The following is an 18,203-nucleotide window of genomic DNA, read 5'->3' as shown; positions in this document are numbered from 1 at the left end:
AGCAATGTATTTCTTATACTTTTCCCTCGAAAAAAGTTCGGGGTTTAGTATGTTTTTTTTTTTATGGAAAATTGCTTATTTGAGATAGTGTATGTGTGTGTGGGGGGGGGGGGGGGGGGGGGGGGGCAGCTCCTCTTGAATCCGCCCCCCAGGCAACAGGTCGGCTGGTCTGTGCGTACGGAAGTTTCTCCCCACAGCTTTCATATCGGCTACGTGTTGATGTACAGCCGGCGAAATCCTCAGATGGCGTGCGTGACGGCCGCTTTTTGCTTTCTCCTGCATTTTATGACGAACCAAACTTAATAAATATCGAATCTAACCACGGGCTCACCAAGCCGCACCTTTATATTCAGCTTTCCGCAAGTTTGCTTCGTCGTAAAAAGAACAGGAGAAAGCAAAAAACGGCCGTCACGCACGCCAGCTAAACATTTGGCCGGGGCTTTCACGAGGCAACCGCCGCGGCGATTTCTTTGCAGCTTATTGCTCTCAAGGTTAGAACGTATCATTTGCATCCGTAAACTGTTAGCGCCCGGCCTGCGACGAAACACCACACAGAAAGGGAGGTGCTGGCTATTGAGGCGGGCACCTTTGAACGGATTTTTTTCATTTTTTTGAATTGTTTCAATTGATTGACCAATTATACGCTAAATTTTCGTAATTGCCATCATCAAGCGTTGGCTTTTCAGTGGGAGCATGTTGACACACCTTTGAACCCCCTTTTTCCAATTTTTCATTGCTTTAATTAATCTGTTAATTACAATGTTTTCATTAACTCGTAATCGCCAATCACACACCAGTCAATCACTAGAACCACAATTACCGTGATAGTTTTTTTTTTTTTTACGCAGCCCCCGATAATTTGTGACACGCGGAGCCGACTGCACGGCTTTTCGACCGAACGAGTTGTGTACGCTTCGCCTAATGTCCTGTTGCCATTTTTCTACAAATTCAGGATTGAGCCTGCCGAAGTCGCGCAAGCACTTGTGGGCAGTGCAGGGCTGTGAGCGTGGCTAACGTTTGTTTTATGGCAGGAGGGACAGTTTACGTAGTATTGGTACCTGGTTTGTGGTTTGGTAAGTTTACGGTGTTTGACGTCCCAAAGCGACTCGGGCTGTGAGGAAAACCGTGGTAAAGGGCTCCGGGTAATTTCGATCACCGGGACTTCTTGCACGGACATCGCACAGCTAATACACGGACCTATATAGCATTTTGCCTCCAGCGAAATGCGACCGCCGCGGCCGGGATCTAACCCACGTCTTTCTCATCAGCAGCCGAATACCTTTACCTGTCAGACACCTCAGCGGCTGTTGTATAATAGAAGCGATAATGATAACAATGGGGCAGAAACGCGGAGGGTAACGAAAAGTGCTCAACCTAAGTTAAGGACAACGCAGCGAGCTATGCAAAGAAAAGAAATTATAGGTGTATCGTTAAGAGACCGGAAGCGGGCAGAGTGGGTGAGGGAACAAAATGACATCCTAGTCGAAAGCAAAAGGGAGAAGTGGGCTTGGGCAGGGCATGCAATGCGAAGGCAAGATAGCCGCTGGTCCTTAATAAGGGTAACGGAGTGGATTCCAAGAGACGGCAAACGTAGCAGGGGGCGGCAGAAACTTAGGTGAGCGGATGAGATTAGTAAGTTTTACGGGGATATGGTAGCTGCAGCTGGCACAGGACCTGGTTAATTGGAGAGACATGGGAGAACCCTTTGGCCTGCAGTGGGCGTGGCCAGGCTGATGATGGCGATGATGATGTGTAGCAATCGCACTCATAATGATCGGCTGAAGACTACGTTGTACTTTTAGTCCTTCCCCGCATACAGTGATCTTAGTTCTCCTAGTGTGTTGTGGACCGCAGCGGTGGCCTAGTCGTTTGAGCATCCGCCTCTCACGCGGGAGGTGTGGGGTTCAATCCCCAGTGCCTCCGGGCACCCACCGGTGATACAATGGGTGCAAGCTTTCCCCTGGTCGGGTGCTCGGCTTCTTTAGGGGGAAATGCTTTGCATTGGGTCTCTGACCCCTCCTTCAGTAAACGAAAAATACCTTGCGCCTTAGCGCTCTTTGGCCCTAGGTGCCCTTGCGCCATAAAAAATTGCGAGGACACTTTGGCAACTAAAGTGTTGAGAGGCGAAAACCGAGGACACTGTGCCGCGACGACTTTCGGTGGATATGACGTCACACCGTTCCCGTGGCTATATCAATACCTAAATTATACATCTTTCGGGGTTGTTAAGTGTTAATTACGCTTAATAAGACATTTTTTTACATCTAATCTGACACAAATGTGACGCTTTTCCGACCATTCTGTGACAATTTCCACTATGCCGCGACGACTTCCGGTGGATGTGACGTCACACCGTTCCAGTGGCTATATCGACGTCCGCGTTATTTCGACGCAATTTCGACGTTTTTGCTGACATTTAATTAACTAATTAATCAACAGTCATCAAACTTGGACTCTAGGTTCATTTTTTCCTTCTCTACCTGAAGCAGCCATTCATTTCCTCCTATCTCTTTTAGTTCCCGAGTTAGTACGAGTTAAACGCCGCCAAAGGTGTGACACCCTCTGCTCGCAGACGACAGTATGAGCCATTAAAGGCTTTCGCCTTAAAATTCATCATAATCATTATAGTCTGCCGTCGTTCAGGCACCCTCCGCGCCACGCAGGAATGGAAGTTGTGCGCATGTGCGGTGCTCCTTCTGTTCTAGATCTGCGCTGCGGCGTTGTATGAATGCGCGCCCTGATTGCTGCCATGTGGCGGCGGCGCGAGGGGCGCTCTCTCCCCACCCACCTCGAAGCACGTGGCTGTCTCGGCGTCGGTGGGCGTCGTCACGTGGACGGCCGACGTCACTTTTGTCATTCGTGTTTCTTTCCTTTCTCCGCCTGTGCCCACTCCTCATTCGTTCCTCGAGGGCGCGTGGAGCTGGAGACGAAAGTCGAGCCGTTCGCGGAAGTGGACGTCGCCACGTGCTGCCTAAGCCTTCTTCCGTGAAAGTGGAACCGCGCGAGAGGCGCGCTCAGCGAAGGAAGTGAGGTAGAAAGGAAAGGCGGGGATGTTTATGAGGCGCACGCACTCCGATCGACTGTCTTGTTGCGCAAGAGAAGTAATGAAATCGACAGAAGAACCCCCCTTCCCCGCCAGTGTGTGTACAGCCTTTGTCAAAAGTTTAGAGCCCAGGGGGTTTGCTTCAAAGCACTACTGTGGCGCTCCATTAGCACTCATGGAAGTCCTACGTATCGGAGGGAGCAGGACGAAAAATCTTCTTACCTTCAGGAGATTTGGGGCGCTGAGCACGCATTACGAACAAAGCAGTGTGGCCCAGAAGCAAACCCCCTGGGCTCTAAATTTTTGACAAAGGCTGTACAGAGGGCAAAACACATGTCTAGAACGACTGAACTGTGTGTTCTGCAGCTCCCAAAGCTGCTGCGACGAGGGAGGCAAGAAATGACGGTGAAATCCTTTGAGTTTAACTGCACGTACTTACATCCAGACCCATTTAACAAAATGCTATCGCTAGATATCGCGTGTTCAGCTGGAAACCGTCCCAGAACATGTTCTGGACAAGCGTTTTGCCCTCAGTACTTTAGCAGCGAATGAAACGCGGGCAAGACGGTTCAAACTCAAACAGCAAAATGAGAAGGTGTAAGCCGGGGGAAACTCAGTACACTATAGCGCAGGTTAATTTGACTTGAAGGCGCAATGACCGCCGTTTAAAAGTGTTAATCAACGTAGTATTTTTTTTTTCAATTGGAGCTATAGTCGGATAAAACTCAAGAACGAGGCGGCTTTTTTCCCGTCAAAGGACACCCTTACAGCCAGTGGCGTCGACCTATTATCATGGACCCGCTATAGGGTGACAATGCAGGGAGTGGCTCTTATACCCCTGTCACACTAGCAAATTTAATGTCATTCGAATCGAATGACATTAGCACCTAATGTCATTATTCGACTGCTACACGGGAACATGTAATGTCATTAGGTTCGAATGACATTCGCCATCGAATGAGTTAGGGGAACTCATTCGCATTCGATCTCGAACCGAATGCGTACTCTGGAAACCAGGTACGCAGCAGGAACAAGCGACGCGAAAAAATAACGTGCACACTGCTAAACCTAGAAAGTGCATTTATTTAGTTCTGGTAAAAAAAAGTTAATGTTCGCGAATCTCTTAAAAGATCTAAATAAAAGTTTTCTACTACTACTACTACATAATGTTGGTGTGAATCTGTTCACACTAGAGGCTGTCGTGGATAGCTATTACTCTCGGTCTCAGCAGCCTACAGCAGCGGCCGAGCGCGAAGCAGCGTCTTTCCCGCGACCGTCGGTCATTTTGGGATGCGTGATTCTTGCTGGCTGGCGTGCCCTGTTTGTTAAGTTCGAAGGTACTTAAAGACGTAACTGAGCAGTTCACCTTTTGGAAGTCATTTCCAAGCTCAGCGCGTGTCCGCGCGCCACCATGTCAGCCATTTTGTTTGTTTACATTTATCGGATTTGTCATTGACTTTGTACTTGGCTTGGCTTTTGATGGCTAAAGTGGTGCAGAATGGCCGCAAATAATATTTTAAGGTTATAATACGGCACACAAATGTTCTCACCCGCTTTTGAAACACTGCACAACAATTTCAAACATCTTTTATGCGCGCTGATGACGTTCGGTTGGTCTATTTTTTTTTTCACTGATCGTCGATGCCATCATTTTCGAATGACATTACTTTTCTCCGTGTAGCACCGAAGGAGGCCGAATGGCATTCGATGCATCGAATGCCATTAGGTTCGAATGACGTTAAATTTGCTAGTGTGACAGGGGTATTATTGCATTGTCATGCCAATAGGTTCATGTGAATCGGCCGACGCCATTGGCTGGAAGCGGCGGGTCCTTTGATGGAGAAACGCCGCTCAGTTCTTGAGTTGTATCTTACTACAACATGTTTGTGTTTCAGTTCTCTCGCTCGTGCTTCATTCCTCCCCGCACCGTACAGGCGGCTTTTTTTTTTTTTTTTCATAAAGTAAGAACTGAACTGCTCTAACGTTGAATGAATCATTTGGCTGTCAGACGGTTGGAGAGAAGGTGTAAAAGAGGCTGTAATGACGAAGTGGAGCCAGCAAGTTTACGGGAGTAACTACCGACACTAAGGATAACGTAAAACTTGATACTTCAGAACGTCAGTGCGTCAGTTCGAGACCAATAGACAAGGGCGTCCGCAGAATTTTTTGCAGGGGGGGGCCCCGTTGGTGCCCCGGGGGGGGGGTATGTTCGTAGCAAAAAGGCGCTATTTGCGCAGTAAATTTATTTATTTATATATAAATAAAAATTAAACAAAATGCACACATGAAAGAAAAATTACAAACAGCAAATTAAAGCGCGGCTAGGAGAGGTACATTGGAGTTTATCAACGAAGAAACAACTAAAATTAATAAAAAATGCAAAAAGATGCTATATCACTTCGTGGAGAAGAGTGCTCAGTCTTCCTGCATACGGGTTCTCGACTCACCCGGATTGATGACCAGCACACAGCACAATATGTTCGCAAACACGCAACTACAGTCACTCAGTCAGTCTTCCTTGAACAGCAACTGTAGGCGCCTCGGATTTTTCTGGGCGAATTGCGTAATTACACGTGTGATAAATTCACTTCTGTGCTTCATTACACGCTCTCGGTGCACACTCATCATACACATTGATTGGAAAAACTGTTGAACGCGTACGTTGAAAACAAAAGATGACTATATATACAACGAAAACTTATTTACAAGATAAATGCACGCTCGCAGCTTCATACACCTCGCTCCATCTTGCTCGCGCATCCGCACAGTCGAGCAACCCCACACACACTGCTCGCCGCTCGTCGTTTTCTCGTCCGCTGTCTTGGTTGTTCTCAGCTTCGCTGACAACCGGCCACTAAAAACACCCAAGCACAAACACAGAGGCGCGCACACGTGCGAGGGCTTACTTGCCGCAGTATCCCCGAATGCGCACTTTGGGGGTGAAAGGAACGCCGCGCAACTTCCGAGGGGAAGGGACACTCGCCACTCCGGTCGGAAAATTTGTTTTTGTGTTTTTATGGGGTTCAGAGCCCCAAAACGACTCAGGCTATGAGGGATGGATTAGTACAGAGTTCCGGGTAATGTCGACCACCTGGGTCTCTTTACCATGCACTGACACGCACAGTACATGGGCGCTGTTGTGATTTGAGGCCCAGCCAGAGGTGACAGGCGAGCCAGGCAGGCGCCATCGGGCTGCGTTGACCAAAGGCGCTGGTTTTCACAGAAGACGCAAAGAACGCTGGTGCGGGGGCGCCTCGGGAGACTGCGTCGCCGTGAACAAAAGCAGCTAATAATCCCCTTTGCCGGAGATTCTGAAAGCGGCGCTTCTACCGAACTGCGCTACACGTGGATCGGAGGAGACAGCGAGCGGCGGCGGCGCCAACTCATCGCCCGCTTGCCCCTGAGCAGCCCGACAAAGCGGGGGTGGACACGGCTGATTTGTCCTTCCCTCCTTAAGAATTCATCGGTGACCGGCGTAACGACATAGGCGAAAACAAGATGCCCCGTGCACTGTCTGCCTCCGTGTCGCTATCTCTCTACAGATCAAAGAAACAGACACCCATCTCAAGGCGGCTCGAAACACATGCTCGCCGGTGCCGCTGTATGTCTGGAACAGGTCGCCCTTCAGTAGAGCTAACGATGGCGTGGTTTGAAAACGGCGGAACGACGCACGCCCGGACGCGGCATTTCGCAGATGTGACCATGCGGGGCTGCTTTTACCCTTTTGACTGAGCGCACCACCGCCCCTGGTGTGCGGCCATCACTCACGGTTCGAGTGAGTGATTTTCCAGGGGGGTGCAACCGCCCCCCCTTGCCCCCCCCCCCCCCCCCCTCCGGACGCCCATGCCAATAGATAAGGTCTTGATTGATTGATTCATTCATTCATTCATTCATTGATTTAAGGAGCCGCGGCAACTGCTCCTCTACTTCGGCGCCGCGCATGCAGCGGAATTTTTACTGTTTGTCATTTCAAGTTATTTCATAACTTTCCTAGTCGGCTGCTGACACTTCTCCCACTAGCACTTGCATCGCTTTCGTCCAGTGTCATGAATGTGTACGGCGTTTCCACGGATCAGCTAATTATTTTAGTGAATAATGGTTACCTGCCACAAATCAAGACAGGAATTACCGTACTCAATTGCCATCCGATGCGATCCTGCCTTGGAGTCCGCACACCTGGTATACTTTGATTCGTAATACTTGAACTCCTTTGTACTTATATTCCCGCGCTTTGGATTTTCTAAGTTTCGGAATGTCTTTAATTTATTTGGTGCTGTGCCATCTTTGGTCGCGTGTTATATGTTTATGATGGCTCCGCTTATGTTCTACACCGCAAGGGGTACTTCAGAATGCGTTAAGTTTTAAGTGAGAATTGTTTGCTGCCTCCTGTACATTGCGTGTGGCATCGCCCTACGCAGCCAGCATCCGAGCCTGCGACCTCCTTTATCACCCTTTGCGTTACAGTCGAACCTAGCTATAACGAGACTGTTTATAACGAAGTGACGGATATAACGAAATAATGACGATTTCCCTTAGAAGCACGCGGTCAACTCGGGCTATAACGAAGCCACGCCTATAATGAAGCTACGGCTACAGCGAAGCAATCGCCGTGCCCCTTAAACTTCGTTATAGCGAGGTTCAACTTTAGATACACGCGATTGAGGGCGGTGAGCTAAACAGGCACACTGTCGAGTGCGTCAGTCAATAAATAGACTGTTGTCATAAAATCAGTAGGCGGCCACAGAGAGCGGTCCTGACAATACATCGGTAATGAATTTTTCATGGGGCTTTGGAGCGTAAGGGCTTACACCTCTCAGACACGTGGACGCATTCGGTCGAGGGTAGAAATGTAAGCGCGCCCCATACGCACCGACGGGCTTTGTTCGGCCAGGACGCGCAACACAATAGGCTATCAAGACACCATTGACAAAGCCAGTGCGTTAAAATAGGAATATAATAGAATGAGAATGTTGCAGCTTTATTTTTTTTTTTTGCGAGGGCTCGGAAGCGCATGTCGCGCTCTCGCGAGATGCAGTAACAACTTGGCGACTTGGGCGTGTGGCTCATCGTTGGGGCTGTCTGTGAAGATGGTTAAGTGGCAATATAAAAGCAACATAAAGCTAACGGAAAGTTAATAGAATGTTGTGTAACAAGTAAAAGGGCGGAATATATTTTTGTGACGGCTGTATGCGTACGTGACTGCGCCGCTCTCGTGTGACGTAGTTACTGCGTTCGGAAAATTAAGCTTGTCTCGTTAGGTTACGAACTTGAGATCAGTTTATAGGAAAGCAGCAGGAAGTCAATAGATAGTTGATTAAAAAGCCCGCTACGGCGTGGCAACGCTATTAGGCTCTTTGTTATTAGGCTTTCAACATGAAGTCATTATGGGACAACAGGGGTTTAGGGGGGCTTATAGTCCCAAAGCGACAAAGGCTATGAGGGACGCCGTAGTGAAGAGCTCCGGATAATTGCGACCACCTGGGGCTCTTTAACGTGTACTGACATCGCACAGTATGTGACAATTGAAAAGCAACATAAACGCGATTGAAAGTTCATACACTTACAGTAAAGGGCCCGTATAGATAGAAGAGTGGAAGCGATCTTTCGCGAGATGGGCCCTGAGCGGCGGTGCCGCGTGGCGTTGTGCGGCTTGAGGGCCCCCTCCCACCCCCGACGTCGTCGGCGTCTCCGAGCCGAAGTCTATTTTCAGGTTTCTGGGGTGGGGGTGGGGGGCGCCAGAGAAGCACGCCACGGGCTCTCCCCTTGTTCTGCTCGAGCGTGTGTGCGCTTCCAGTCGTCGGGCGCCCCGGATGGCGAAGGGGGGGGGGGGGGGGGGGGGGGGGGGTAGTGTAACGCGTCGGCTAGGCGCCACGTTAACCCCCCCTCCCCTCGTGGCTAGCGTGGCCATCGCGTGTGAGCGCGTATGCCTTGTGATCCCCTTTCGCCGTCGCCCTGCGTGGTGTGTGGTTCGTCGCGCGCTGTTTTGTAAGCCGCGGATTTTATTACTGTATCGTTTCGCGTTTTGTTTTTGTTCGCGCCGGCTCCCGGCCTCTCCGTTCTCTCCCCTTCAGCCTCCTTTCTAGCTTTTTAACGCGTTTTCTTCTCGTCGTCGCGACATTCTCTCTTCCTCCCCCATTCCCCCTTTCATCCATCTCTTTTTTTTTTTCCCCTTTAAGCGTTGCTTGCTTGCTTTGTCTCTCCGGGGCTCCTGGCAACAGCGGAGCTCGCGTAGGCGTTCCGCTGCTGCGTGCCGTGGGCGGCGGGCCGGTCGGCTCCGCCCCGCGTAGCGGGCGGCTGCGGTAGTAGCGCATTCCGCTCGAAATGCGTGTTTATTTTTTTTTGTTAGTTATTTCATTATTGTTCCAGAGCTTTGTGCCCCCCCCCAACCTCCCTTACCCGTACGCATACGAGGCGAGCGTGCAAATCTTGTTGGCACCGTTGCCCGTGCCCGTCACCCCTGTTTGTTCGAACTCTTCTCATTTCGGAGCTGCGATGGTCGCGTTATGTTCTGTTCGTGTGTTTTTGTAGGACCCGCGATGCCTTAGCGGGAGGGCTATTCGAGTGCCGTACTTTATTCTTTTTTTTGTTTGTTTTATCGGGTGCAAAGCGTCAAAAGCCCGTTGGCATGGGCAGGAGCGCAGACGCGTGTTGACTTGGGCTGGAGAAAACAAAAAAGGGGGAAGAGAAATGAATTTTTTTTTCTTTTCCAAAGTGAGCAGCTGCAGAATATAGTCTATGTAAGGAAAGAACCAGTACGAAAGGAACGCCCGAAGTAGAAACTGTCTGGGACCGCAATTCCGTTTGTTCGGTGCAGATATAAAGTGCGTAGAAATTTGTCGGGCGGTCAACACTTTCAACTCTTGATGATGCGACCTCGAAGAGGGGCGAAAAGTTTTTTGAGTCACGCGCAGCTTGAATTAAGGGAAGGTTATTGATGCACTTGGTGTTGACGAGACCGAACCGCCAGTTCGAATAAACCGAATGTTTGAATTAAGCGAGTTCGAGCGATACTCTTAATCTAGCGCGTAAAATTTTGCGACAGAGATTGCAGGATCTAACGAGTTGTAATATACGCCGTTACGTGGAGTGCGGGGCTGTTGTGGGGGGCATTCGTGTACTCATTAACTGATGGGGGCTCGTTCTGGGCTGCGGAGATTGCGGTGTCTTTTAGCAGCGGTCATAAAATAAACAACGGTGTCGTGCCCTGGAGTATTGACATGGCTTTATTGGACCGTTAAAAGGAGGGGGAGTTTGTGGCTCCATGTATACTTCCGACTGCCGTAGATAATGGCGCCTTATATGCCGCCTAGGTTAAGTGCATAGATTGGGGACGGGTTCAGGGGTGATTGCGCCCTGTGTAACCACGGGTTTCGGAATAAAGCGGAAGCTTCTCGTGGCTGGGGCTTCCCATGTCATGCGCATGCGCGCAGACATTCGGGAAATCGAAAACGAAGTGTTTTGTTGCACCTAATTGTTTATGACCACGCGACAAACGGAAAACCAGGCTGCTCGTTTTCTCGGAACCAGAAATTCGTAGAGGGTGGATCGAAAATTTGTCTTTGAGGAACGGAAATGGCGCAGTAACTGTCTCACTTATCTCGGTGGACGCCCGAACCACGCCGTAAGGGAAGGGAGTAAGGTGGGAGTGAAAGAAGAGAGAAAGAGAGAAAGTGGTGCCGTAGTGGAGGTCTCCGGAATAATTTGGACCACCTGTGGGTCCTTAAAGGGGCTGCGAAACACTGCTTGGGGGGATACCGGCTATACTTCAGGTGGGTTCTTTATGTCACACAGATGCTGACTTAAAAGAATTACAGGAATCGATGCACAGGAACGGGAGTTATACAGAGAAGAAATTTCAAAATACAAGCAAACAAAACGCTGCCCTCAACTCGATTTTGGCGGGGCTTCCCACTCCTATTTCGCTCTCCCAATGACGGCACCTGGCGCAACCAATCAAAGCAGCCAGCCAGAGCACGTCGCGGAAGTTTGCACTCCATGGTTGCCTGCTCCCTGTAACTCGTTTTTGCTGAGACTGGCAGCGTCGTTTCCATGCCAGAGCGCCCCTGGTGGTGTATTTTTATTTTACTTGCTTTGCAGGGCTTTTATCTAAGACAAACAAATTGTTTTTGTTGATCTAATATAAAACGCAGACAGGTGCAAAATGTGTCTATTTATTCACACAATTTGCAGTATATTTACTGTTTGTCCGATCATCAAGCTCGCGCCAGGTGATGTCATATCCGCTGCTAAAAACCCGCCACTGTGTGGCGACACCATCAGAGCCATGAAGTTGTTTTTGGGAGGACATTAAAATATTAAAAAACGGAATATACGCGGTATTACCGACGCTAATAGCACCATTGTAACTCACTGTATGCAATCAACAAGCAAAACAGTTAACTAAGATTGTGTTTCTGGGCCCCTTTAACGCGCACTGACATCGCACAGCGCACGGGCGCCTTTTGGATTTTGCCTACATTGAAACGCGGCCGCTGCGGCCGGATTCGAACCCGGGTACTCCGGCGCAGTAGAACAAAAAAAAAAAAAGATGTTCCGGGGCTCGAACCCGGAACCGCCGTTTGTCTACTGTTGCCGTATACACGCAGGGCCAGTGCACACGTATATGATACGACCATTCTATTCCGCATTTTTTTTTATCGCCCGTCGCGTCAGCAGGATCCGACGCGAAATGCGAAGATAATGCGGAATGGAATTTAATCATCCTACGCCCGGTCCAAACAGTTCAAGCCAGCACTGACACTTACATTTAACGTATGCTCAAACTCCCAACGCAGTGCGTGTCGTTGCTGCTGAAGAGGCTTTTTGCGCTGCCGTTAAGATGTCAAGCAGTTCTTGCCCAGTCCGTGACCTCTTTTTCCCGTCGTTTCGAAGGAGAAACGCCTCTAAAGCGCGGGCAAATCAATTTGAACCTAGTCTAGGAGTGTTAGGATAGCCTGTGTGTAATTTTCTTCATAGGGAGGCTACGCTTGTACGAGTAGGCAGCGTACGTATTACTTGGCCTTTCTGGGTAATTTCTTTTTCATTCGCCTCACCGGGGGGCGTATATGTACCCCCCGCCGTGCGTGTGTGTTCGTGCACAAAGCGAGGCGTGCGTCACACTGACCCAGCAGAATGGCAAACACGCTGGTTGATTGCGAGAGTGCGTTTCCTCTGCGCTCGGCCGGCGCTGCCGCGATTGGGGGAGTAAACAAGCGGCGCTTGACGAAATCGTTGGAGCGAAGGCTTAACGAAATTTAGCGGCGCTACGACGGAGGGCTTGAGCCTGCCTGTCCTGCGTGGTGGACCGACCAGATTGCACGATCCATTTGAAGGGGAAAGGAACCGACAGACTTCAGCCTTGTGTACTTTGCTCTAGGGACGAAACTGAGTTGACGTGCCCTTGCACAAATTTTTTTAGACAGCTAGTCTACAGACCGTCCATAGGCTATGTCTATCCGGTCTATAGAATTTCTATAGACAAATCCCATAGATTAGTCTATAGACATAGGCTTATGACCATACACATTTAATGGACTTTTGTCTATAGACAGTCTGTTGGTTATGAATAGACGAAAGGAAATATCTATGCGAAGGCAGTAGAGCCTACAAAAGTCTTTAGGAAGTCTGTAGAGCACTGTCCATTGAACTGGGAAATGAATCAACAGACTGGCCTTGTGTACTTTAATCTGATGACGAAACTGAGCTGAGGTGCCCTTACAGAAATTTCTTTATAGACAGCTAGTCTTAGACCGTCCATAGACTTTTTAGTAGACTTTTGTCTATAGATTAGTCTATAGACAGTCATAGATAGCCGTACACTTTTAATATACTTTTGTCTGTAGGGAATCTACAGGTTATGAATAGACAAAAGGAAATATCTATGGGAAGCCATTAGGGTCTATAAGAAGTGTATAAAAAGTTTACTGAGCATTTTTACAAGAGTGCGGAACCAGCGACTATACAGGGCCTGCATGTGTTGTGCGCATGCTCGTACCCGAGGAATGAGATTTGAAGGGCACACTTATGGGTGGCTTCGTGCTAGATTTAAGCGTCGTTCGTTAATCGTGATGGAGTAAAATTTTAAGCCCAGTGCAGAAAGAAGTATGGTAAGTGTACTGGCATGGACGTTCCCCGCTCTTAGATAATTGCGGCGAAACAGGTTTCGGAGGTGAAGTGTGACGGAGGCATACGACATCAGTTCTGACGCCGGCAAACAGTTGCCATGCGATGCACGGTCAGGTTTGGTCGCGTGCGCAGTGGCCTGCGCACTTTTGGCGAAGGCTCGACATATGTATTTCATACGCAGACTGTTCCGGCTGCAACGTTTGATGGTCAGTCGGCTTCTCTGTTCAATTGTGGTTCCCGCTGGCCGACTTGCGAGACTAATTTTCGCAAGCTCAAGGCTGTGGCCTTTTATACCGCCTGTATGCGTAGCCCCATATCATTTATGAAAACCTCTACACTATATAGTCGGGTACAGTTCAAGATTAAAGTGGCTTTTCCCCGTCAAGGGATCCCCGATTCTCATGAGCCCGCTGCCGTGGGTTGAGTGGCAATGCAGGGAGTGGCCACAATTCAAGAGGGAGATTATCCCTGGTAATGCAGGGAGGGGACTGCTCCCTTTTAACTGCCACTTCATGCATTGTTACCCTAGCAGGTTCATGAGAGTCGGCCGACGCCAGTGGATGGAAGGGGGGTCCTTTGCCAGGGAAAAAGTTTCAAAGGTTCGTCTGGGCGCGCCTTTTTCATAGCTTTATCGAGGGGGCTGACTAAGCTCCGGTGCTGACGATAAAGTTGCGGCGCTCCAGGAATCATTTCACTGTGACCAGAGGAACCTCAGGACGAACTGGCGGGCTAGTTGGTTACACATCTCAAAATTTCCGAGCGCACGAGAACGAAACGAAGCGGACAGAAAGGACAAAGGTGTGATTTTTTTTTCTTCCATTCTTGCTTTTCGCTCTAGATGCTTTCTCGACACCTGCTGGAATCGTTTCCGCCTGAACGCTTGTGTATCCGAGCAGCCGGTGCCCCCCCCCCTTCCAGTGTATTTCCTGCAATGCACGTTAATGGAGTTTTATGCGCTGTTGAATCGTTCTGGTCGTTCTAGCGTCGCTCCGGGTTTGATTTTTTTTTTATCCCTATCAGCGCGGCGTATACGTCAGAAGTCCGTGATTGACGCACTAAACGCGAGCCAGAGAGTTGAAGTTCCGCTTCCTTTTTAGTGATTAATATAGCTTCGGGCCGTGTGTCGTAATTGCTTTATTGGGGACAGTCAGCCAGTGTTCGCGTCGTGCGTAGTGCCGTCGCTATACGTTTCCGGCCGCGTGTGTTTGCGCAACCGGCGCTGACTCGTAGCACAAAAGGCGGCTGCATTGAAGGTTGTACGGGCGTCCCTTTCCCCCTTTCAGAGGTTCGCAGCATCAAACCCCTTGCCAATTCTAGCCGCGGTGGCTGAGTGGTTACGGCCCTCGGCTGCTGACCCGAAAGACGCGGGTTCGATCCCGGCCGCGGCGGCTGAGTTTCGATGGAAGCGAAATTCTAGAGGCCCGTGTGCTGTTCGATGTCAGTGCACGTCAAAGAACCCCAGGTGGTCGAAATTATTCCGGAGTCCTCCACTAGTTCATCTCTTTCTGCTTTCTGTCTTCTTTCACTCCCACCTTCCTCTCTTCCCTTACGGCGCGGTTCGGGTGTCCACCGAGATATGCGAGACAGATACCTGCGCCATTTCCTTTCCTCGAAAACCAAATTTCGCTTTTCAAACACCTTTAATGCGGGATGTTTGTCGGTGCTTGAAATAAAAAAAAAATTAACAAACACCTTCGCTCGGCGCGTGACGCAGAATGATGGAACGAGCAGAGATGAGATGTAGTTCAGCAGGATTCGTTGTTGGCCAAGTTGGTTCATGGCGGTAGATAGATGGGCGGCGCATAACGGGCATTCACAAGAGAGAAGACGGGGCAGGCAGGCGCTCGGGAAGATCCCGGAGGGTGGCGTGTTGCGCCACCTGCCGGCGGTGGCAGGTGACGTGTGTAGAGCTGCGCTGAAACATCGCATTACCGATGATCATATTCGTCTGTCGATTTCTTTACTTTCTTTTTGTGGCGTGGACTTTACTGCCAGTCGCAGTTTTTGCATGCGCCTTCCGGCCTTACTGGGCTCGCGATCATTGTAGTCCTCTTCCAATAGGCCACTCTCTTCGTTCTTCGAAGCACGTGTTCACGACAGCCGCGCGAGATCGCATTGGAGGCTACGAATGCGAGCCGTCTGCTCTCTACCAGCTACTGCGTGGCCGCGTCTCGTGAACGCGCGAGAACTGATCTCTCTCTCTTCAGACGCTGTCGCCTCGCGCTGACGTAGTACCTTCTGCTCCAGCAGCCACGGAATGTTGTCGCCTAGTCCGACTTTCGCCACTGTGACGCGCTGTTCGCCGGCGAAAGTGCCTTCCTGTTCAGCTGGGACGAACTCGGAGCGACGAGCTCTCCTCTTCGACTTGCGCTGGACGCCGACCTTGACGAGAGCGGAACAAGTGCGTTTGCCAGGGAGGCGCCGACCGTTGAGGAGCGACTCGCGGATTCGATGACCAAAGGTGGGCTCACTCACTCGCATGCGGTGAGGCTGTGGAGTCCCAAACGCGTTGAGTCGGGCTGGTTCGTTGTACGCGTATCCAATTGTACACCGCTGCAGAGTTTGCTGTGCAAAATCGCCTCACCGTTTCTCCAACTCCCTGTAGCTTCTTTCACGACTACGTTCGCGCCTTGATGTTTTCCTATAACGTGGAACGTTGGAGCAGGTTGACCACGGATCTTCTAGGACGGGGGCGCAAGCTGACGAGTAAAGGTGACGAGACGAGAGCAGGAGTATGGTGAACTAGAATGCGCTGCGAAGCTGGTCTCCGTTAGACTACAGCGCTGTCGTCAGTATAGCGGTCCGCTTTGAATAGTTTCCGATCGCAGCGCCTCCTTATCGGCGATGCGCGCTGCGATCGCAAAACTCTTGCAATCGGGCCTCGAAACAGGTTGGGTGTTGGGGTGCGCGTATAGCACTATTGCTGAACCGAATCGAATACGAATCGAGAAGTGATAGAACCGAATCGAATATGAATTGAATATCTGTACTAACATCCGCTATTTGTGCGAATATTCGTACACAACGAGGAATTGTGGGGAACATTTGAAGCGGCCGCTCTGAGGAATCGGGTTATAACTTGTGGGATTAAAGATATAGCCGATAGAAGACCGCAACGCTAATCTTCACTAAGTGGTCGCGACATGAAGTTAGTATATTAAGACGAAAGCCTTTATAGGCTCATGACTCGCCAGCGTGTCCGTCCGTCCGTCCGTCCGTCCGCGCGAACTTGTCAAACAAGTGACGTCACAAGTCGACGTCATGCCTAGTCACGTGATTCGTGTAATATGGGGGACTCGCCAGCGTGTCCGTCCTTCCGCGCGATCTGTCCATCAAACCGACGTAAACCGCGCCGCCCGGCATATGGTAGTATACCTTCGTTGAAAATTGGTTTTTAGGACATTAAATGGCGCAGGATCTGTCTCGCATATCTCGGTGGACACCTGAACCGAGCCGTAGGGAAGGGAGGTAGGTGGGAGAAAAAAAAGAGAGAAAGAGGTGCCGTAGTGGAGGTTGGAGGTCTCCGGAATAATTTCGACCACCTGGGGATCTTCAACGTGCACTGACATCGCACAGCACACGGGCACCTTTTGCGTTTCGCCTCCATCGGAACACGGCCGGTGCGGTCAGGTTCGAACCCGGGTACTCCGGTTCAGTAGACGAGCGCCTTAACCAGTGAGCCAGCGCGGCGGGTTGCCTTTGTTCCCCTCTATATACTCGAGTGTTTGAAGAGTCAAAGTGGCACCAGTGGGTGGTACCATTGGTACACAGACTGTAGACCACCTAATTGGCTAGAATGTTTGGACTGGTATCAAACGATTCAGCGTGTTATGGAACATAAGATTACATAGGGATTCGCACGGACGATCTTTGGTTCCTCGGACCGTGACTTCTTAACTTCAAACGCACATTACGGTCAAACTAATTGACATAGTACATTCGAAATGGACGATTTGTCTTCATGTTCTGTATACGTTGGCATAAGAAAAGTAGATATACGGATATAACGAACAATTTGTACCGGATATAGCGAAGGCGGTTAATGACGCAATATTCGTCCGATATTGTTAACGCTCGATACCCGTAGGTTGCCTCAGCGTTTTGCTTTATTTTTTTAAGGAGGGGGTGCGAAGATTGCGGGCCCCCACATTGTTGTACAAATGCAGGAGCGATCGCTTTCGGATCTGTGTGAGGTCTAGCACAGAACTGCTAGTCACAACTTGCACCAGCCGTCGGTCGGGAGTCGAACCGTCAACCAAAACATATGCGAGGGTGTCTGTGGGAGCGGGTCGCACTGTGGTTGTCTGGGGCGTCGGTGTCTGTGGGTATCGACAAAAGCATTTGTTGGGCGAGTTGGTGTTTTCGATGATCCATAACTACAGCGCAAACGACAGGACGGAGATGAAGTAGGGACACCACAGCGCTGTGTGGTGTCCCTTCTTCATCTCTGTCCTGTCGTTTGCGCTGTAGTTATGGATGTGGGGATCGCCTATGCTATAGCTTTGTCACCCGTAATCAAGAGTTAAGTGTCCCCTTTTGGGCGGGTAATTTCCTGGAACAATCGCCGAAGGCAAATACGACAGGCCCTATTCGAGCCTCGTGCCAATTATTCTAACAGCAGCTGAGAACAAAATCCATTCGTTTAGAGAGTAATTTCGAGCGTTATTTGATTCGTCGAAAAGTCGAAAAGGATGAATGTTACGTCTTGTTGCACACCAGGCGCGCAGCGCAACACCAGTTGCCCGTTACGTTTGCAGGGATGCAGACGAACTCGCCAACTCTTTCTATTTAGGCGACTGGAGCGCCACCACCTCGTTCGCCTTTGGAGTCTCCCGCGCGCTGCAGTGCTAGCAGTGTCTCTTCTAGAGCACTGTAGTAGGGTGACTTGCTTCGCTGCGTTTTTCAACGCAGTTCCAACTCATCGCCCGCCGTACCGGATAGATTCGACGCTTGCTTGCGTCGCGCTCCCGTGAGCGCAGCATTGGTTGGTTGGTTTGGTTGGTTTACGGGGTTTAACGTCCCAAAGCGACTAAGG

At 50.1% G+C, this 18,203-nt stretch overlaps 1 protein-coding gene across 2 annotated transcripts in view; it reads left to right on the top strand.

The window, feature by feature from the left end:
• The window catches only part of wge (BAH domain and coiled-coil containing protein winged eye), a 227,804-nt gene that overhangs the window by 77,166 nt on the left and 132,435 nt on the right, over positions 1 to 18,203 (top strand). The window lies entirely within an intron of this gene.

Source organism: Amblyomma mixtum, chromosome 4, assembly GCF_055824585.1.
Source record: "Amblyomma mixtum isolate Tamu chromosome 4, ASM5582458v1, whole genome shotgun sequence".
Lineage (NCBI taxonomy): Eukaryota > Metazoa > Arthropoda > Arachnida > Ixodida > Ixodidae > Amblyomma > Amblyomma mixtum.
This window is presented reverse-complemented; position numbering and strand designations above follow the sequence as displayed.